The sequence below is a fragment of the Caloenas nicobarica genome, chromosome 3 (genome assembly GCF_036013445.1).
Source record: "Caloenas nicobarica isolate bCalNic1 chromosome 3, bCalNic1.hap1, whole genome shotgun sequence".
Lineage (NCBI taxonomy): Eukaryota > Metazoa > Chordata > Aves > Columbiformes > Columbidae > Caloenas > Caloenas nicobarica.
Window position 1 is genome coordinate 114606579 of NC_088247.1, and position 23582 is coordinate 114630160.

At 41.2% G+C, this 23582-nt stretch overlaps 1 protein-coding gene across 5 annotated transcripts in view; it reads right to left on the bottom strand.

Annotated features, from left to right (window-relative positions):
• Positions 1-12870, bottom strand: part of PCSK2 (proprotein convertase subtilisin/kexin type 2) — a 199910-nt gene extending 187040 nt beyond the window's left edge. For 3 of the 5 annotated variants that reach the window (XM_065632886.1, XM_065632884.1, XM_065632883.1), the window contains exons 1-2: positions 12697-12870; positions 4476-4599 (exon numbers count right to left, since the gene is read on the bottom strand). The gene's annotated coding sequence lies outside the window, so the exon portion shown is untranslated. The remainder of the gene's footprint in view (positions 1-4475; positions 4600-12696) is intronic. The other 2 variants (XM_065632887.1, XM_065632885.1) reach the window with 1 other exon arrangement.
• Positions 12871-23582: the final 10712 nt, after the last annotated feature.

Below are 23582 nucleotides of genomic sequence, written 5' to 3' on the forward strand. Positions count from 1 at the left end.
AATCTATAGAGCAAGGGCTGCGCAGCATCCTTTTACTCCCTTTCCAAGCTCTCTCACCCTCACACACTCTGCTCCAGGGAAAGGCAGCACTTATTTCAAAATGAGCTATTTGTTTTTCTCCAAGTTATATACTGGAGCAATCATTAACACTTCATTAACACTTCTGTTTACCATCTAGACAGGAGATGGCTTCAACAAACCATGCCCAAGGGAAATTAACATTTCTAAGAGTTTACATGGTAAAACAAACATGCTAATTAAGCTTTAGGTCACAAGAAACACCAGGCAGAAGGAGATCTGAATCTACACTAGAATTTCAGAGACCCTCTGGATATGTCAGGAAACACACATCCCAAAACAGGACCACCCTTCTGTTAACACTCCACCTAGTGTGACATTTTCTGTTTGAAGGATGTCCTCACGTCTCCTTAACAGCTTAACGATACAGAGTGAGATACTTCTTTCTTTTTCTCCGAGATCCGCCAGTCTGTATTGATATCGGGTGTTGCCCCAACCCAGGCACAGGACCTTGCATTAGCATTGTTGAACCTCATGAGGTTCAAAAAGGCCCCACTTCTCGAGCTTGTCCAGGTCCCTCTGGATGGCATCTCACCCCTCAGGTGTGTCATCTGCAAACCTGAGGGTGCACTTGATCCCACTGCCTATGTCATCGATTAAGATGTTTAATAGTACTGGTCCCAGTACAAACCCCTCAAGGACACCATTTATCACTGGTGTCCATCCAGACATTGACCACTGCTCTCTGGATGCAATGACCCAGCCAGTTCCTCATCCACGAAACTTTCTTCTCAGTATTTCCCATCGAATAGTAATAACTCAGTTCAAAACAAACAAAAACAAGAACAAAACAAACAACCACAACACACATAGCAAAGCAGGACATCTTCCAACAAGAAGTCAGGTTGATTCAAAATCCTGAAAATTTTGTCATCAGATTAAAAAAAAAACCAACATTGCTAGAGCACAAGTTGTTTGAGCTGCAGCTCAGGAAAGTATGATTTTAAAATATGTTTACACTGAGTGCAATATTTGGATTTTAACTCTGGGGGGTAGGATTGTTTTCTACATCATTCCTGATGAAGGACCCCTGCTGCATAGCTGGAGACAGTTTCATGGGGTTTCTTTGTGACATGACTCATAAAATGAAGATACAGATGACACTGTAGAGCAATAGTTTTGCCTGCTTCTCTCAAACTTTATCCACTGTCTGAATGCATGACTCATTTACCATCAAGTCCAAGTATAATAAGAACTTTTATTCACTGAAAACTAGTTCTATTTCATAGCTGCCTTTAACACTAATAGAAAGTGGAAAAATTTGGACTGATAATTAGGTTATTTACGTAGTTATATAGAAATGGTGCACACATTTCTGTGTTCGTGACATTTTTAAGAGTCTGACCAGTGAAAACAGGTTCAACCTCCGCTGAGGCATAAAAACAGTTGTTGCATAAAAACACGTTTTATTCATGGAGAATGCACCAGCACTGTATTCTTTCCACACTCAGTTTTTCAGAGCCTAATCAGCGCTGTTTGCACTGAAGGAAATGGGAATACCCACTATCCTGAAAGAAACCAAACCTTTAGGCCCACTGATGATTGATTTATGTTTGTGAATCTTGCCATTTATCCTAGCTTGTGGGGCTCGTGAGTCAGCCTCTCATGAGCCAAATAACAGAGCCTTCACAGATAGATCCATCTCTACAACACAACACAGGAGAATTCAAAAGAGGGGTGTAACAACACACGAGGCCAGCACACCCTGTTCACTTGGACTGTTTCCTACAACCTGCTCTGACCGACACAGAGACAGTGCAGCTTTGACTCATTCAAGGCACTTGAACATCTATTCAGCTCCTGGTAGAAAGGGAGACTGTAAATTCTGCAGTATCCACTCTTTGTAACGTGATGCAGGAGCTCAGCATGGCAGAGCATCAGAGACTTTAAATCCAACCAAGAACAAGACGCACAAAAAGAAAATAATTTTAAAAAATTATTGAAAATTAGACAGTGGTACAGCTGCCCATAATGCAGTAAAGCAAGCAAAACATGTTACTGTGAAAGAGAAGCACCTTTAAACAACCTGTCAGATTTTGATCTACCACAAAACCTATCCACAAGCCTCTCAACTACTAATGAAAAAAAAAAAAAGTAAAATTCAGAGCTGTTCTCCCAGACAAGTTTGAACCTGAATCATCATTGGAGGAGCTATCACAATCTGGGTTACTATTCCAAGCAAAACTTTGCATAAGCAAAGAAGCAACTCTCTGCTTTCTTTAGCATCTACACCCTCCTGAAAAGTTTCCCCTCCCAATGGGAAACCCACATTGCTGTAGCTCACCACAAAGAATGGAAAGTCCCGGCACAAAAGCACAGAAAAGGGCAGCCATGCTTTGTTTAGTCATGGGCTATGATACAAACAAAACTGGCTTCCAGGAATGGCTCTTCAAAGTGCATTTACTATGCCACACACTTCATTTCTCTGTATTATAGAAATATTCTTCAGCCAAGCTACAGCAAAGTGTCATGTTCACCTGAATCACTACCAGTGACAAGCAGAGTACTTGCGTTAACATTCACCCTAATGGTTTTTCACTGCCTACCATTTCACACTCATTCTGCTGTTAGGCTTTTTTTAACCTTCCAAGATTAATTCTGTAAAGTGATCAGTGACATTTGTAATGTTTAAACAAGAACGAAAAAGCGCCTTGATGCTTCTTTGTTTGTTTGTACTTTTGCAGCTTCAATGGAAAGTCTACAAGCTGGCTTCTGTTTGCTAATTACTTTAATTTGCAGCATGGAGAGAAGAAGGGTTAGCACATGGCAGATAAGCTTTACTCTAAACATGAAAGAAAGCACATGGCAGAGCATTCAGGCCCTAGGTGAATGATTTCCATGCTCTTTATGAATCAGAGAACAGTCTCAATTATAAATTACATGTCCAGAACAAGTAGAACATATGCATGTCCCAGGCTCTGTCTACAAAGGAGAACATAAGTTCATTGACACTGTCCCCCACTTGCTTGCTTTAGAAAAGAAGTTTACACTGGAAATAGTTTCAAAATACAAAGCAAACAATTATTTTGTAACACCCTCCTTTTCCAGTGACTAGCGATACCTGTGTTTTCCCTGCTATTTGATTTCCATATGCTGCCATCCAGAAATTGTGTGGTCTTTAAAATGGTGTTATTCCTGCCAAACCTGCAAAGTTGAAGTCTCCAGGCAGCTCTTTTTAACCAGCCACACAGGCCCCATACTTCAGTTTTGGCAAATAACAGTATTCCTCAATGTCGTGGGAAATTACATTATTCATTGATACTAGGAAGTGAATAACTGGACTTTATTACTGACGAGCTGTCTGCTGCTCACCTACCAGATGCTGCTCTGGGGATTTTTTTTATACTAACAGGTAAATTTTCACAGAGGATGTGCAGAAAAGGTTCATCGTTAGTTAAAGGGGCAGCTTTCACACAACTCGAAGGTGGTATGACGGGTGCCCCAGTCCACTCCATGGCACCCGAGAGCGCAAGAGAGGAGACAAAGCTGCTCCTTCAACATGTGGCCTTCATCCAGGTCTCCCCCAGTGCTGTGACCACATAGTTCATCTCCCTGCTTCATTGTGGGCACCAGAGCTGCTAGCTGGGAATTTGCTGGCACTAGACTGGTGCAGAAACCTCAAGTAATGAACTGCAGAGTCAGCTGCAGCACAAATATCACTGACTATAAATCAAGGAAAATCTAATTGAAACAAATCTAGTAAACTTAGAACAAGGTGAATGCAGAGCTGTTTTGTCAGAGGAAACCCTGCTGCAACTTGGAAAATTTATTTTTTCACTTTCTTTAAAGCTATAATCCTGAAGTGCCAATGTAACCTTGTCACAGATAGAACAGTGAGTGGAGAAGCAGTAGAGTTCAGGGCATGAGAGACGCCCCTCACTCCCAACAGGCAAACGGGAATATGCTACTACCTTACTGAAGAAAAATACCAATATTTAATTTTTCAGTACACCAGAGAAGGGAAAATAATCAGAGAGCTTTTTCCCATTTCACCTTCTTTAAAATAGCCATTAATTTATCTTTTGTATAAGAAGCAAATAGAAAAAGAGGACAACAGTAAAAACATATGCTGCTTTTAGACACAGATGTTATTCAAAATCCACCCCATAACTGTGCAATCTGATTATGTTGACTCTCCATGGAATTCTAGTGCAGCGAGTACAGCTGGACTGCAGTTCTTAGGTCTATTACTAGGTGTACAGTAATCTTTACCCTCCTCTGCCTTTCCAGTTCCTGACAGGAGTAGTTACACTTATACAGTCCTAAAATTACATTTGGCCCTTTGAAGGCAACCGTGAGGCTGATGTGGCCCCCGGTGAAAATGAGTTTGACACTCCTGCAGTAGAAAACATCAGCAAGGAGCTGGGGCACATTTTGTCTGATCTCTTTCCCTGTACCTGTTGTGAGCAGAAGATGTAGCGCCACTCGCTGAGCTGTTGCATGGTTTAGTCTCCTCTGCCACCCGATGGCTTCTGCTTGTCCTGCAGCCTGTCAGCACTCAGTTTCTCCTTCAGTGAAGCTCTGCAGAGGGACGATATTTTTGCTAGACATTAGGGTCATGTCAATGGAGTACAATGATAGCAGAAAGCCAAAGCCTGGTACACTTGAAATAGAGCCAAAAAGCACTTTTGGGGTTTTTTCCTGATGTTTCTTCACTCAAAACAAAGCTTCTCTCCAAAACAATTAAGTTCCAATGAAAACTCCTCTCATATTCAGGATAGAAGTTAAAGTCTGAGGGGATATGAATGGCCTTCACCATAATCACCTAGACTGTTTCCCTCAATATTTTCATCCTGAAGCATTTTCCAGTGTGGCAAGAGTCCCAAGCTACAGAAGTCTTAAACCATTGGGGGGTTTTGTTTTGTTCTGACCATCTTAACTATGGCTCTATAAATATCCACCATATTAATTTTATTTTTATTTGATAGGGTTATTTTTTTTTTGAGCACTCTCCGATCACAACAGATAACACCTCCTGTCAGGGAAGCGCTTTTGCAAGCAGAAAAACTCCTGCTCTAAGTAACCAATTGTTAGGACCATCTGTACGGATGACCTTGACTTAGGTAGCTTGTTCGGTGAGCATACCTTCCAACAGAAAACCCTACTCCGGCCTGTACATTTAACGCACTGCAGGAAACACTTGCATATATGTGTAACGGCAGCACATCTGTCCAACACGTTCTTGTTCTACAGCTTTGTTTGTAAACTCAGCATTTAAAAACTCCTTTAAGTTCCATCTTTTCCTCTCTTTCCCCCTCCAAACAAAAAACATCCTCCCTGCAATGCTATCAGAAAGCTTTGTGTACCTGACCTTTCACATTGCATCTTAAATGCTTTGTGCTAACGAAGTAGCTGCATTTATATAGACACAGAGTTTAATAGACCTCTGGGGTCCTTGAAAATAGAAATGCAGGAAAAGACTCCACTCTACATTAGCATGTTGCAAATTGCCAGTAAGATTAAAATACATACATAGCGCTGAAAACTAAATTACTGCTTCATGGCTGAAAAACCAGTCTACCTAAAACCTAATGAGTAGCAAAGAGACAAGGGAGAAATAAGGGGCTGGTAATTCTGTTGAGCAAAAGCTACCCTGACTCTTGGATCTGCAAGTGACATGAGCTGCTGCATTTCACAAATAACGAGGCAGAAAAGAGCTAGCGTATTAAGTCATCTGCCACCATCTAATCCATACGCATGAACTCCCAAGTTAGAAAGACAATTCACTGCATATTAGTGAATTTTCTATATAACAGTTGCTTTTCTACTGCAAACTGGGTTTTATAAACCAGCCCACAGAAAAAAAAAAAATCATGTCAGGTACTCTACAAATATTTTTCATGGAGCTTTTAAAGTCTGTATTTTCAAAGCAGAGATACATTGCAGTTATATACTAATTAGCACATATCAGCTGTGCAAACAAGCCAAGTTCCAACAGAAGAAACTTATATGAGCACAAAGTAGCTGTAATATATATACTGACCCCATTAACACCAGGCTCTCCACATGTGCAATGCATGTACCCACGTTTAGCAGGCAAGCTTAGTGTGTACAGCTACTGAAAAAACAGTCTGACTAAATTCAGTGTGAGATCAATTGCTCAATTTTATACAAAGAAGATTGAGGATGGGAACATCCCCCTACATGGACACAGGAACAATACACTGATGGCAAAGTGCAAGTGAACTTAATTTCTTTTTCTCATTTTCTGTGCATGTCCCCTTCCTAATTTTCGCTACTTCCAGAAGGCACAAGATACTGGTGCTGAATAGAGTGAGCATGGCTTCAAGAGCAAGAATACTACAGGCCAAGAATATGGCTACCATTGTGCCATAGAGACAGGCTGTTTTGGGGAGTGCTGGTTTAAGATTGTTATTTTCTTAACTCAAAGCAACAGCAAACTAATATCTGTGATGTAGAACTAGGATGTATGAGAAACTGTACGAAGACAATGCATTTAGTGATAATGGACACATCTGATTTGTGTTTCAAAAGGCCTTGGTCTCTCTGCCAAAATAATTAGTTTAACACTGACATAAAAATAGCTTAATTGCTTCTGCCATTGAGACATTGCTTGACTTTGCTCTACATTTATATGAATGCAGTAAAGCTAAGCTATTTGTTCAAAGTCTAATCAAATCAAACCCTACAGCTTGCAAGTGAAAATGGTTTTGTTTCCATTAAGATTTTCATGGCCACTGAACTAAAAATGGAAATTAGTCTGTAAGAGAAGGATTTTTGCAAATATAGCTTTCCGTCATCCTTGATTAGCATTCACCTTCCCAATGAAAGGAGACAGAGATCCCTTTCTGACACAGCTAACATCTTCTGCAGCCTCCCCACGTCACAGGTGGTGCCAGGGCTCAGGAATCCCCCTCTCTTCTCCAGGCAATGCCACAGTGACAGACAGTGAGGATCTTACCAGAATAACGAGGGCAATTCTCCCAGATGGCCATGCTTCTGAAAACACTTGTTGTGTTCCCCTAATATTTGCCCACAGTAGAAAAAAAGACATGAAACTCACTCATTTAGGCCACACAGTGCAATTTGTTTCTTGGTAACAAGTAAATGTAGTTCCTACAGAGACTGCAAGTTCTACACAAATAGCTCTGTCCAAATATAATCCCCCCACACTTCCATCCTGTGGTGATCACTTCTACTTTCAGCCATTTTTCCCCTCACAGCCTTTGACTCCATGTGATCAACACTAATGCTTTGCCTTACCTGCCAACGATTTTATTCCCTCTTCATGATAAACCCAGATACCACACACCATTGTCACTGCGTCTTCCTCTTAACATTTCAGTCTAGATTTCAGCTTTCCAACCCACCACAAAATCCAAATCTTGTTATTTTTCCACTCAGCTTCCAAATAATAATTGTCCTCCCTTAACTACCAAAACGAAAGCCACACTGACTTTTTTTTTTTTTCCTGGTTACACTGAACACGGAATCCTCTCCACTGGCTTCCTCATCCCCCATTTTCAAAAATTCTATCTCCCACAGACACATTGACATACTTTTGGTTAATATTGGTTGAACTGCTTACATGTCCCCAGCTATTCAGGTCCACTGAGAAGATGTAAGTAGAAATCTCCTAGTGAGATTCTAGGTTTCACTCTAGGGAGGGCCAAGTCACTAGAAAATGGGCTTTTTCATGGACTGCAATTCATCTTGAGTAGCTACAGTATAAACTTGAAGAACCATATTTTGAAGCCTTAGGGAACTAGTTGTATAAGACACGTAACAGTGACTGGGTGACCTGGGCTCTGTGCTCAGCCCTGTTTCCAAACTACTGAAGCGTTATGTGTTGCATTTTGTCATGTCTTGCTTTGCCCTCTTGATTTTCAGCTGTAAAGTATAAGCAAGTACAAGGAATTTTTAATCTCCCCTGAAGTCTGCTGACACTCTATAGCATAATCTTGTTTTCTCCTGGTCAACTGAAAAACTGTACATCATACTGAATTTTAGGCACCATTCACAAAGAAACCCTCCCCTTTCTCCGTTCCCAACTGTTCAGCTCATTGAACAGTTAAGATGATGCTGCTCAGAATCTGTGGTCACACCTGCACCTTAAAAATGAGTGCAGACTTATGTGAGAGAAGGAAAAAATATAAAAATCAATCCTGAAACAAAGAGAAGTGGCCCATTAACCAGATTGTCAGGGAACTAAGAATTCTTTGCCTCATAATTACTGCTTGAGCCTCTCTTGTTTAGAAGAGGTTAGAATACAGACCCACTTCCAGAAAAAGAATTAATGTTAAGAAACTTGTTTCAAACTTTAGAAAACCAAAACTTCAGAAAAGCCACAATGTGTTTCTTTCAACTAGATCAACAAGCACATTTTAATTGTCAGGTTTGTTTACATAAAACTTTACAAGCTGCCAAGGCCCATCAACACTAGATGGAAAGCAACTAGCCACCCACATTGCTTACATGTTCAGCATTGCTTTGTCTAACAAGCCTCGAGAGCCCTGAAGGCAGGAGCTTTTTTCCCCTACATACAAGAGGCAGCTCAGAAAAACAAACAAACACACACCACACACACAAAACACACACCAAAAAAACCATGCAAACAAAAAACCCCCACAACAACCAAAAAACGCACAAACCACGAACAGAAACAAACAAACCCCACAAACAAACCACAAACTCAAAACTAAGCAGCAGCATTTCACCTCATCTCCTCAGTTTCATGTTTCTGCCCATGAAGAACATTTTAACTGCCTGTGTAGAAAATGAGACTGTCCAATGCTGCCTTCCCCCTCAAATGTCTATGGAGTTTTATTCACAACTATTGACATTGCCCATTTTTAAACCCCTATGACTGGTAGAATATTAAGTGCAAGATAAATCACTCCCTTTCAGCAAAGGCTTCTGGGCACACGGCTGAGGTATTTCACCAAAGGGCAGCAGCTTGCAACGTTACACGGAAAATACCTCTGGAGGTACAAGACAAAGCAGCTTTTCTAATACCACATTAGATACTCCACAGCTGCAGGAGAAAATTCTTCGCCCAGATACAATTACCAATTTCAGCTGAGTCACTGTAGAGGTGAACTTGAGTTTGTTATAAGGCCTCTTCTGTCTAGTGCACTACTGATAAGTGATGAATTACACTGAGCAAAACAAGCTCTTCCCTGAAAATGAGTCCAGCATTCTAGAAACACAGCAATTAATTGTGTCAAAGCCAGACAGCAAATCCTTGTTAAGTCATCAGGACAGGAGCACGCAGTAACTAAGTGCATGTCCAACCCACAGCCCCAGGAACCCTCTCTCCATACAACCCTGTGCACACTTCTGCTCAGAAGAGGGATGGGGCAGAGTCCAGACTTTCTTCCTCCACTCAGGTGCTAAAGTCAGAGCCAGAAACGCCCTACATTCCTGCCTTTTTGATCTTTTCCCCTTTGCTGGTGTGATCTGGCGGTGGTACTTCAAGAAATTGGAGGGGAATGAAAGTGCAAACAAATCCTTTTCACACAGAGAGGAGGGGAAAGTAAGGTACAAGGAGGCACTCCACACTGCGAGTATTGCATCTATTCAAAGCACTTGCCTTTCTATTTACTGTTGCAAACAGTTCAGCTGCATTCCACATTTTGCTGTGGGATTTTCTTTGGTTAAAAGAGACTTGTTCGTATCAATGTCTGTAGTCCACTCATGGAAGAAAATTGGAACCAGTAACTTCACTAAAAAAAGCTTTTAAAAGCACAGAGCAGAAAAATAAGAGGCACTGTACCCAGCGCCCTTTAAGTGGCAAGCACAAAATGCTATGCTCGCACATTCACAGTGATACTGGTTTTGGCAAATAAATCAAGCGGAACGTCTCCCAAAGGAGTCCATAAAGGCAGTCAAGCAACAAAACCAAAAAAAGCTGTATGAAGATGAGCTGTATCTCAGGCTCTGAAGTTGAACAAAATAAGGATGAGAGGCACTGGAAAGCCTTGCAACACAGCAGTCATCCTTTCACTGTATTTTGTTATCTACAAATCACGACTGCCCATTGAAAACGAGAACTTGTAGCATGAGTCCACGACAGCAGTTCCCACGTGAAAAACATTGCCCATCTATAATAGCTACCAAGCCTTAAGAATAGGTGTCAGGCAAACCAAGCCTAAGCCTAGCTTTAGATTAAAAAAATAACACAACCAAAAAAAACCAACCAACCACCACCACCCACACACAACGTCACACCCTTTCACTCTGCCCTGCTGTTTAATACTTTTAAAAATAGGTAAATAAACATCAGCACACTGCCATCCAGTGTACTTTAGTTTCTCCAGTGTCGTAAAATGAAAAATTTGCCATTTTCACTCGTATAATTATAGAATTAGCCTTCTATACACGCAGGCATTCTAACAGAATTGCTGTTCTTTTTGGAAATAATAATGCCATTAAGCTTGCATTTAAGAGTGAGTGATACTGCTTGGGGATGCTGCTACATACAGTTAAAAGAATAAAACTTTTGAGTTCTTCAGACTCTAATAAAGCCAAGGACATCCAGGACTTTTTGCTGATTCTTATTTAGAAGATAATTTGCATTTCGTACCACTCCTAGTGTGGCTAGAGAGGTATTGTAAGTCTTGCACTGCCTGAGACTCATGTAATTTCACACAGTGCCACCTGAGACTTGATATGCCAGCTCTATCCACAGTGATTCTTTCCAGACCAGAACATCCTCAAGCCAACATATCCAGCATCAGCAGCACCACCACAGCTGCTTTGGCAGCAGAACTGCTTGTCAGTATATTGTAATAATCTGGCCAAGGTGTTCTCAGAAAAAAAAGCCTATAGTCAACCAAAATCTTAGAATTATTTCCCTTCATTTAACTGTAAATATTTTGTACTAAGCAAAATAAAAAAACCCAACCCTCTCAATTATGTGTTACTCCAAATTATAGCTTAGATTACAAACAAACCAGCCAGCCCTAGAACTACTATGAAAGAAATACTGTTTTCTCTGCCTACGTTCATAGGACTTTGACAACACCAAGATCAATCTGGTTTTTTACAGAACTACAGTGCAGTGTCACTCCTCCAGATGCAATTGCTATGTGCTTTGAAAAGCATAACTTGAAAGTCTGCTTGGGAATTTCAAGCTCCGGCCTTAAAAAAAAAAGGCAAAGGAAGGGTTAGCTTTTGTAACGTGTTTTTCTTTTCTTCATGGTACCCGCTAATTCAGCAGAATCTATTGTTTTTTCCACTTGTCAATCTGCTTTTATTATCTTCAATTTTGTTTCCTTGTATTTCTCTGACCCTACAAACTTGCTTCTGTGTTTCCCTTTCACTGCATCTTCCCCTGACCCAGGCTTAATAACTGCTCTCTTTCTTGCAAGCAATCTTTTTCCCCCCCTTAAAAGTGCTAAGTGAGCACTTTTAATCTGCTGTTACCCAGTTTCATTTTAAACAGGAAAGGCGGGTAAATACATAGGTCTTTCAATCATTGTAGCTGGTACGAAGTAATGCATTAAAATCTTGATTTAAAAAAAAAATCTGAATACAATCTAATCTAGGATTAAATGTGTATATGAAGATCTGTAAGTATAAGCTATCCTTTACAGAATTTTACATTAGAGCCTTCTAAAAACAGGATTCGAGCAATTTGTAAAATTACTTCAGTGATTTTTCATCATTCACAACAGCTACAGACTGTCCCTTTGAGAAAACAATTTCCATTTAACTCACATACAACCACAGCAACAAAAATGTCAGTTGCATATGCAGAAATAAACAACTACAAATGAAATAGAAAAGGGTATTGATATACAGCCCCCAACTCTCAGATAAAACCCTCATCAAAAGAAAAAGCATTGCATAAAAACATGACACAACAAATGCAGATCATTGCAAAGAATGATTTAATAAGATGATGTATATTATCAAAAAAGCAGCAGGCTTTTCATCCTCCAATAATTTATTGTTTTCCTAAATCAAATGCAAATAGCCTTTTGTTTTACAAAAGGGTGCCCAAATGGATCCAGCTATTATTTCACTGTATCACCCAACAGACTTCCCTTCCTCTTTATCAGGTATTTGATGGAAAGATTTTAAGAGCTCTTTCCCTCTATAAGAAGCTTATTGGCTCATAATACCCCAGAGCCCAAATTAATTTCCTTCAACTAAATCAATACTGCTGAGACTGACGCTATGACATAATGCATGCAGGCTAAAAGGGAAGTAGAGGCTGAAAATGGGGGAGAAAAACAACACACACACACACAAACTCAAAACCACATAAGACAAGCACAGCCAGAATATGAAAGCTGCAGATATACGAGGCCTAATCCCTTTAAACTGAAGATCTCCACACATGCCCCCTTTTACCTGCCCATTACATTGGAGGAGGCAGACCTGCACATGCATGAAACACTTGAGTTTTACAAGCAGTAAACTAGTGCATCAGATGCTAAGAATTATGGACCCATTAACAACAGCCTGCAAAGTGCCCTTCTTGGGCACCGACAGATTAAAGCAAAGTAACTATGAATCTTCAGCAGCCTGCCTACTGTAAGGGGAAAGCAAACAAACAAACACACACAAACCACCACAAAACCACACACCCCACCAACAAAAAACTCCACCACACACCACAAAAAAACCCACATCACACACAAACACCACCTCTTTGCTAGTAGGGTATTTGCGTCCAAAGAGATCTTGTCTCCGTTCTCAAATACTTGTTCAAACGGAAATCTGTTCCATTATCTCAAAAGCTTCAGCAACAGCCGCTTCTGATTTCTCAGAGAAAATTGTCTCTTCAGCTCCATGAAACTCTACAGAACCTAGGAACTATATAAACCTAGTGGGAAGGAAGCTATGGGGAAGCCTCCAGGAAGATATTTTAAGCTGCATACACAAACAAATGACTGTGAGATTCAGATTACCAACACAGCTCTGTGATGCTGCTGCAGGCCTTTCTGTTGCAGTTCTTGCCAGCACATGTCCTGGGAAATCTGCGGTTACCCTTACAATTGCCATCCTTTGAATGTCAGACCAATGGCAAGAAAGATGAAGATAGAGATAACATTCAGGTGGTGTGGGTCCGGACTTGTCTAATACACAGAAAGACCAAAAGATGATCAGTTGCCCTGTATCTGCAGATTCCCAGTCTTTCCTGTCAGGAACCCATGAGTCAACAATCCCAGTGAACCCCCAGCTGCGGCACAAACTCTTTCCCTGTGCTCGGGCCATACTTAATCAAATTCATAAACTGTAGCTTCAAAAGTTCACATAATCAATTCTAGCTCCTGAAGAATTTAAAATAGGAATGCCCCAACAGTGCAGCTCCATCAGTAAAAACATCACTTGGATTTACAAAACAAAGCCAGACCTCCGTCAACATTTTCCAAAAGTGTTTGAGTGTTCCCCCACTGTCACCTACAGTAAGTTTACAAGGCTCAGATCTTCATTTGCACCACGGAAGGTACTTAAGCCTCTAAACTTTTTTATCTGAGCAAAATGAAGCATTATTTTCTAGCTAGGTAGCTTGTAACAGTGGGAAACCTAGAACATCCCTGTGTTCAGGTATTAAAAGAAAATCAGGCTCACAAAAGTTTTTACAACAACAGCCTCTGCAGCCATGTGAGGCAGAAACTCATAAACTGCCACATTAAGAACCATAGAAACAAAAAGAAAAAGAGCCCACAAAAATGTATCTTTAATACACCTCACGTCACAATTCAGAAAAACAAACAACATGTTAAATACATTTCATGACCCTCCAGCACAAAAAGGATAAAACTAGATGTGCAAAACAGAACATAACCGTTGATCTAACACCTTAAATGTATGCCTTGGAGAAGTCCTTAAGCTATTATAGCTCACAGGAGGATAGTGGTGATAGAATGTTTCACAGAACAGATCACAAGTTTGTTTGTTTGGTTTTTTTTTTTTAGGAATACATTCCTCAACTGACTTTCCCTCAAAACTGAGGCCTCCAAAACAACACAATTTAGTCACCAGCAACCAAAAATCTTCTAATTATGTATTGGTCACAACCTTTTGTGGTAACTGAGAGACTGAGCAGGAGGTTTGTGCAGGATAGGGTCTCTACCCATTTTCCTCAAACGAGATGCTGCCTGAGATGCACATCCTGTACCCTACAGAAACTAAGGCTACTTTTTCCTCTTGAAGGATGAATAGCTTTTATCTTCAAACGGTTTTTCTTCCTTCATCAGTTAAGATCAGAAACAAGAGAAAGAACAATTTATTTTTAAAAAGGTGCCTGCCAGGATTAAAACAAAAGCATCCTCCTCAAAAATTAGAGGAGGCGGCTGACACTACCTGCCAAAGCTTGCTAACATTTGGGCTTGCAGCCAGCTTTGTAGAGGCACTTAGTATTCTGTTTGGTGGTACAATCACTTAGAATATTTTCTCTGCTGCAGTTTGTGAGAAGAGTGGAAGAGGTCAGCTTATGTACACATCCATCTTGGCACTTCTAGTTTGGATAAAGTGCCAGCTGTAGAAAAAGTTAAATCTATTTAAGGATACATTTGAGGTTAGAAAATGTGGCTGACTGTATTTCTGTAGGGTCTACAGTCTGTACTCCTGTGGGATGCCAGTGAACCCATGCTGACAAAGAAGTGGTTGGTAGGGAAACTGTTCATGGTATGTGTGGAACAAGCTATACCTTGATGTCTTGAATAAAACCAGTTATTTGCATAGTAAGGGGACTGAGGACAGTTCTGTGAATCTCAGTTGTGCTTCGGTGAAGAAACTGTTGTTGCATATGACAAGGGGGCAACATCCTTTCCTTGCCTGTAGATCTCAGAGAACCTGCAAGATGTTCTTGAAGACTAGAACAATAAGGGATTCACTTACATGACCATTTTTAACATCATTGGAGAAGGAATTTGTTGGTGGTGTTAAATATAAGAGGGGTACAAATTCAAATTCTTAAAAGCATACACTAGTAGAACTACTTAGGGCTACTATTGTTCATGTTAGTGGTTGAATCCAAATTTTTTTCCCTAGCTAAAGACAGAGTAGCAATCGTTGTTTGTTCTGAGTGCACCACAGCAACCCCAGCATAGGAGTAGGTGCAAGGTGCTATTCCCACCCCCAATAAGACTGTGCCAAAAATAACAGGGGGTGATTTTTGCATGTTTGTGCTCTAGGCTATCAATGGGAATGGATGGCTGCAAGTAGCTTCATCTTGTTTATAAAAGCAAATGTTACCTGAGAAAGGAGAAAAACTAAAAGAAGTTGACTTCGGACCTTTTGAGAAAACAGATCAGGTTGTGCCTGCAAGCAGATGAAGAAACCAACAAGGCTGGCTTATGAGTGGGAATCTCATGATGGTCACACCAAGATGACCATGGTGTCATACATTAAAGAAGCAGAGTTCTGCGTACCTAAGTTGCATTGCAACACCAACTGAAAACCAGAGCAATAAGCTCCATTACATCACGGAGACATCTAATCCATGCTGCACTGTGCTTCCCACAAAGAGAAATCCTTTAAAATCTGCCAGTTTTCCCAATCACCCCAACTGCTCTTCACACACAACCAGCCATGAAACTGAAGAGAATGAGAAAGCCACTGCCTGCAGTCAGGGGCCTTGCTGCTGCCGGATTTAAGTTGCAGCACAGCTAGAGCCAAAGTGCCACAATCGACTCAAAGTAGAATAGAACAGAGCTGCAGAACTGTCAGCGTGAGGAATACTTCAAGAAGCATATCCATCACTCACTGTACAACAGTTATAGTGGTATTCAGCTGACAGGCAGAGGGTGGGAAAATATTAGTATGCATATTCGCAGAAAGAGTCAAAATAAGCATTTTTCTACTACACTTTTTTTTCCTCTCCATAAACTCTTAGCTAGATACTCACACAACATCACTTTTCTGAAAAAGCTCCAGAGCTGGCCTGCAAGACTCCCCATGTTCACTGGTCATACCTAGGCAATTTGAAGCAACTCCAGAAAGTGCTTACACACATACTAACACTTACTCAGAAATTATATGAACCTCCAAACTACTCAACATTTTCCTGGTGCCCAAGTGTGTCTATCCTGCACAAATTAAAACACAAGTTAAACAGAAGAATCTGCTCAGCAGCTTTACACATACGTGTGCTGCAAATAACAAAGGCAGACTTAACAGCCCAAATGACAGAATTATTATTTTTATGCCATGGTTGTTCTAAGTATCCTTGAAGAGCTACTTCCTTCTGCACTTTCTTCTCACCCTTAAAAGAAAAAAAATACAACATTTTGAACATAGGTCTGTAATTGGAACAAAAGCTGGCAGTTCAAACCCTTAAGAACACATAGCATCTGCTTACAATTCTACAGTACAAACAAACCACAAGATAGTAAAAGCACATTGAGTTTGTTCTGGCAGAAAACTATGTCTCCCCTGGGAGGAAGGTGGTGGTAATGCCTTAGGGACAGTGATTTTGCTGTCTCCCTTCTATTGATTAAGTTTAAGAACATAAGGCTTTCTCTGTATGTGCAGCTTTTCCTGTTGAAGAGCATGGCACTTGAGCTACAACACTCCAACCTTTTCTTCCAAGTTAACAGCAAGATCCACAAGTCTGTCTACACTGCAAAAAGCAGCATAAGGATGAGCGTCTTGAGCTGAATAAAAACAAGCTGCAAGCATTAGAGTTACAACACTGTGGTGTGCTATGGAAGCTATTTATTGAGTTGAAAGACAGGGATAATTTACACCAGATACAATGTCACACTCACATAGCCAAGCGGCTTTCAGGAGCCACATCCATGGCTTGGAACATGATTTTGGTCTGTGTACATGTAACCAAGTCTGATGCATATTGAGTACCCTTGCAACACAGAAAGTGGAACAAGGCAGGCACACCAAGTAGATTAAGCTGTGGTGGCTGCAATGAGTTTCACAGACCAACCAAGCAAACCTGTGAAAGAAAAAAATCCTTCCAGAGTTACTAACTGCAAAGACATCACCTGTAGTCCCAGGAGTGGAGAGATTAATCTCTCATCTAACACAGGATGGCTGCATTCTTGAATGCACAAGCTGCAACATCTGTGCCCTGTTCCCCCTACTTGGGCTATTTCCCATGTCAGGTCTGCACCTCTCAGCTCTTTAGAGGTTCCAGGCATCTCTCTACCCCATGTCTCACTGCTTCCTTTCAGTCCATAGTTCTTTCACCCCATTGGTATAATTCGAGCCAGGAGACTTTACCTATTAGTACACTCCTACATTTACAATACTGTTCTTGCTTTGAGTTACAGCAGTGATCTCATCGAGAGCTTTTCTCAGACCGTGACCATGGTGGATAGAGTATCCTTCATGACTGTGAATTATTTCAAAGATTTATTATCATATCTTTGCAACCAAATGTCAAATGTCCCCTGAAAACTGAGCCCAGAGTCTAATATTCACTGTCTCCTCCCATAAAACCGAGGCTAAAATACTAATTTTAGCAAGATGAGTTATATGCCAAGGGGAAAAGGCAACATGATAGTAAGAGGCCAGATTTGCTATACAGAAAGAGACACGAGAAACAGGTCTATAGCAGAAATGGAAAATGATTACAGATCTCAGTAAGGTCTGCTCCTCTAGGCATTGCTTAACCTCTCTACTTGCACAGCCTTGAGAAGGAGCAACAGCCCATATGAAGTTTTGCTAACTCTCTACAATTCCTCATTATATAGTGTAGTGGCATAACACACTGAGGACCTCACAGTGACTTTGCGTCTTCTGCTTTTCCTATTATTTTGCATAGTGCTTCAGTCCTTTACTCCAAACTTCCCCCAGGAATTATTACTTCATCCCTTTTCTCAGAACTGCCTTGCCGTTCGAATCACTGGCAATTCTATTTTTAAGGGGCAATATAGAATGATAACGATATTTAAAGATATCCTTAAAGCAGTCAGCTTATCATTTATCTATTACATCTTCTAGATATTCCAAGGCACAGCATGTGGAATATTGCAGAAAGCCATTTGCATATCGAAGAAGATGCAAGGCAGTTTAATGCTTTTGCTGGCATCATGATCAATACATGCTGTACAGCCTATTAAACTAGCCTGACTCTACATCAGACCGGTGCTAGCAATTTTACTTTTTGTAGCTCCAAGTGCTGGAGACTGCCCAAAAAACAACCCAGGCATCTCTTTCTTGCAGAGGAATTTCTCTATTCTGCACCAGAACTGGGAACCATCCCCTTCTGTCACCAATAACTGCCTCCGTAACCTTCAAAAATGAGGACTGGTAGGATGCAGTTAGTCAGAGTTTCAAATACTGGGAATTAGAAAGAGCACTTCCCTGTATCACAGCTGAATGTCCAGACCCCTGACTTTGTAAGCATGAAGAGGGATTTCTCCACCTCTGGCTTCCAGAAAGTCTGCCTGGGACTTGAGCAACCTTCAGCCAACAAAACATCACTGAAAAAACCCAGATTTTAGATAAAGTAATTGTCACTATGAGAATAATTAAGGAATGAGCCTCCCAGCTGGGGTGTCCCTGTGATGCTGCTCACCAGCTGATCCTTCCCATGACCTCAAATGGTATGCCATATGGGAGGGGAAAAAAAAAAAAAATCTAATCTGATTAAGAGCTGGGTACTACACCCCCAAACTTAATCCTCCCCTTAAGCAATTTTACACAATCTTGTGACAAAATTACAGCAGTGGAGCCCAGTTTCCTTTTATGGGAATTTTCCCCATCTAGTAAAAAAACAAAAACAAAAAACCCACCAACAAAAAACCCCACCAACCCAAAACAAAAAAAAAAAACCAACAACTTTGGTGAAACCCTCTAACAAATCTTAACCTCACTGCCACTGTTTAAGGGCCTGACAACCGGCAGTGCTTTGCTATAGCATATATAAAAACAAACATTACAATACAGACAGGTGAGCTGTCCTTAAATTGCATTCTCACTGCACTATCATGTAATACAAGCTTTACAGTTTGTGTACTTGTTCAAGACTAAGTGTTCTTTTGCATTTTACACTCTTCAAGGGCATTCACACCTTTGTTTAAGCTATGCCAAGAAACTCAATTATTACATGCATATACATTCAACACTATTTGCTCATGCAGTTTTACCTAATAACATATATTTTGAGCTCCTGCTTTTTTTCAGCTGGCAGTATAATTTCACTCTGAGCAGGGGAAAACTATCAGCCTCACACTGGTTCCTTATGATTTGTATGGACGTAACACTATTCATCCATCCCAAAGCAGGTTTTTTCGACACACCCCTGAAAAAACAGCCATTTTTAAGCCTGAAAGCCACTTCGTTCCACAAACCCATCAGTCACCTGAGGGCTGGTGATACAGCCATACCATGCCAGTTCAAGAAAACCAAACAGTAGTGGGATGCTGTAAGAGAAAAAAAATCCCTGCAGACAGGTCAGTGTCAGCCAACAGAAGATAAAGCATCTCTCCTTTGCCAGAGAACAGAAAGACAACCTATCTTTAAGCTTAAGTCAGATATTTCCAGTAAATAATCATAAATCAGGAATAGTTTAATAGCAAGCACTATTTTAAGAGTTGACTCAGGCCCCAAGGTTAGCAATAATATTTTCCAGTTATTCTTTGCTTTACCTGGCCACTCCCATAACAAGGGCTTCTAAATCTCATGGTCACAAGACACTTCAGATTCATATTAGAAGGCATCTTCTTGCAACAGCCAGCTCAGACAAAGTACTCTGGGTGACAGAGGACAGGACAGTTCGGACCATTAAATTTCAGATGAGAGGTCACCATATCTCATCCTCTCATACAACTGCCCTACCTGCCAGCCCAACCTCCTCCTTCCTCAACCTGTCTTCACAACCCCCATCTTCCCTCTCACCCTGTTGAGGTGGTGATTTTTATAGCAGTTGTTGCTCATCCCTCCTTGATCCCAGTCAGGGCTACAATTAACCCTTCGTTATCCCTGCACCAGGGCAGCTGGGGATGTTGTCGCCCCTCCTCCAAAGCCCTCATGCTGCAACCTGTGTGTGGAAAGGAACTCAGAACCTACCATCTGCCTGCTGTTCTCTGTCACTGAAGTATGTTGTACAGAGCTGGCTGGCACGCTGGTAACACCACCTCACTGTGGGTACAGGCACCTCATGTGCTGCCTCTTCACCACAGGGCCAGCACACTTCAGGAACACACAGCGTTCTTCTTGTCAGGGTGCATTGGCACGACAAAGTTGTGGTGGCAAAGACATGTTTTCTGTGGAAGAAACACATTGCAGGAAAGCCCTGAGTGAACTCTGTCACCTTTCATAAGTCCTGAGGCATGTTTATTGTTAGTAGAACAGAAAAGATGATTACAGCAGCGTATGTAATTAGGAAAAAATCTCTAGTGTAAAATGTTAGTGCCATCACAAGTAAGAATTAGATAAGCATCTGTGAATCCTTCATAAACTCAGTCATCCTTATTGTTAGCAACAAGCCAAATGTGAAACCTGACCTGCTGCTGTGCAATTTGAGCATGTTTTGTGGAGAGATGGGCAGGGGCACCAACCCCAACAGGGGAGGCTGTGCAAGCTGGACTTGTTGAGCCTGGGGAAGAAACAGCTTCAGGGGGACACAAAACCAGATCCCCGGTAATTACAAGAGGTTTATTGAGAAGACTGATCTGAGATCTTTATTGAGGTGCTCTCTGGAGGAAAAGGGACAATGGATCTAAGTTGAAAAAAACCAGATTTTAGATAAAGCAATTGTCACTATGAGAATAATTAAGGAATGAGCCTCCCGGCCGGGGTGTACCTGTGATGCTGCTCACCAGCCGATCGTTCCCATGGCCAGGCAGAAGCCAACCACTGGATGTCAGCCTGCGCCCGCCAAACAGCACTGCTCGCACCCGCAAACAAAGGATCACATCCCACTGCAGCGGGAAGGCTTGCTTAATTACAAGCTTTTTACTTCAGGTAATAACTTACGAGTATTACACTCCTTCAAAACCAACCTCGCTGAAAAATACACAACAGTTTAGTTTAAAAGCTTCTGAATCCACACCTAAGGTTGAAAACTTTAGGCTAACTTCAATCAAATAGATACTATGAGGTCACAAGTTCAGACTGCAGTACAAGGGCACATCAAGAGTCCTACACAGTCTTGTTTAAATGCAAAACTGAAATACACATCAAGCTGGGTGTGTATTTCCCCTATGCTGGGATAAAGCAAATAGAAACAGACCAGTAGATGTTGTCATATAAATAGCACACCCTGTATGTAAGAGATTGCATATGTATTAGTAAAACAGTAACAGTTAAACTGCTATGATTTCTATAAAGAAACTGCAAGGACAATAATCACCGTAGGGGAAAAAGAAACTAGAAATTCAAAAACATCCTCCACTGCCTCCTAGCATAATATCGATTCTCCTCTTCTCCTGAAAGTCAGTTCCGGTTTATTTCAGCCAGGTACGGTACAGCATGAACACTTAGGGGTCTGAATGGCAAGCTGCAGTGTTCTGAAACGAGCTTCACCGAAGAATGTGAAATGCAGAAAGCAGATCTGTGTTCAGCGTCAAAACTATTGATCTTTAACTGTCAACTTCACACTAACAGTGCTGTCAACTTCAAGCACTCAAAAGTTTTCTGCAGACATCCCGTGCTCCCCTGCCATTTCTGCCTTCCCCACTTCCCCCAGATTTCACCATACAAGGCTGGGATCATTTTGTTTACCTTTGGTGCTAGTACTGTTAAGATTAAGGCTGTCATGCTTCTCTACATTTGTAAAGGGTAGAAACTTAGATTTTCCTCTAAAAACAAGAGATTCTCAAGTAATAATCAAGCTTCAGCAATGGGAGTTTTAAATTAATCAGAAGTTGTGAAACTCACAACAAAATAATGTCAATTGAGGCATATTGTGCCTCTTCTCTATAGTGAGAAGACCGTGTCAGACTGCAACTTCTCCACTCTTCTGAGCACATACACCATCCTTTGCAAAGTGAATCTACCCAACACACCTTCTCAGTGCAGAATCTACATAGTGAAGAAATTGCCCTGAGAGAGTCAATGGCCATAAAGATCAGGAATTGTTGCATTCATTGTATCACATCCCTGGTGACTCACAAATGAAGTCACAATTCTCTTTTGGACAACTAAAAAAGGATCCTGCCAATAAGTCACATGATGAAGCTATAAATTTATCTAGGCTATCACACCAGAGGTCAGATAGTAGCGTAGGTCACCAGTGCTTGTGAGATGATGGTTTTACACAATGTGGGCATATAAAACAAGCACCTATGACATTGTGCAGACTAAAGGTGCTATAAAGCTTCATTAGATTGGACACTATCCAACAGTTGCACATTAGAGACTGAATTCAGTCGACAAGTGGCTTTGCCAGTACAATGCTTCTTCACAGCCAGATGCTTTATGAATACCACAAAGCGAACCCTTATCTTACTTTCCTCAGAATTAGATTTTCAAGTAGCAAAGACAGACTTTGATGCCTCTTGAAAGCCTGCTGAGTTTTTTTCGGCACAGAAGAGATCACTGCAGAACAAGGTCTCTGATGGCAGCCAGGGCAGAAGCAAAGAGAAATAAACACACGCTGGCCGCATTCTGCCACGATGGCCCCAGACCGGCCCCAACTGCCTAAGAAGTCATAGCAGGCTGTTTTTCACCGATATGCCAAATGTTGCCCATTGTACAAGCACCAAAAGGAAAAATGTGTACCTACGCTCTGTCGTATGCAGCCTGCACTGAAAGTATTCTCCTCTTAGTTGTTCTGCTATCCTGAAATATCCATAGCTCACACAGGCTGGTTAAAGAGCAAACAGGAGCTGGAACCAGTTATGCCCGCAAGCTGTTCTTTACAGAGATGTGGGTTAAGGATTAATTGCAATGTCAAGGACTATAAACACTGGTCTCACTTTATACCACAAAATGTCCAGTTCTTGCCTGGATCTCCTGCACTGTACGGGAAGAGGATAGGATAGTATCTTTGTGGAGAAATTTATATAAAGCTTTTTACATCTGCCTCTTATACATCCATGCAGAACTGGGTACGCTAGTAACTTTAAGCAATGATGTGATGATTTGAGGTAAAACTCGTGTTTTCCAATAGCAAGTGCTAAATATCACAATTTTTATTCAAATCCACAGGGCAATTTAATGTATTTTGTGTGTTGTTTGCAAACACCTACTGCTACACGTACTATTCTGGTACTCACAGCTCCTGACGTGTGCCCAGGTGTAGGATGCCATTTCCACCAAGTAGCAGGACTATCTAAAATGAATGCATGCAATTGCAAACACCTCATCTTGGAAAACTGTGCTGAGCAAGAACCACCCTGCTAAAATATTACAATTTGTCAGTTAAAAAGTAACTGTTTCCTCACAGACAACCCTGCCAGAGGTCTTTGACAAATTCAAGTACTGGTAGTCCTAAAACGTTGTCATTCAAACACCACCACCCCCCCTCAAAAAAAATCACAAAACTTCACCTGAAGAACCCGCTTTCTGAGGCTGAACTGGCAGCACAGGGCCGAATACCACCACCTTCAGCCGCAGACACCTTGAACATTGAGTAACACAACCTCTCACTCCGGGGGGGGCAGGATGCTCAGCCCAAC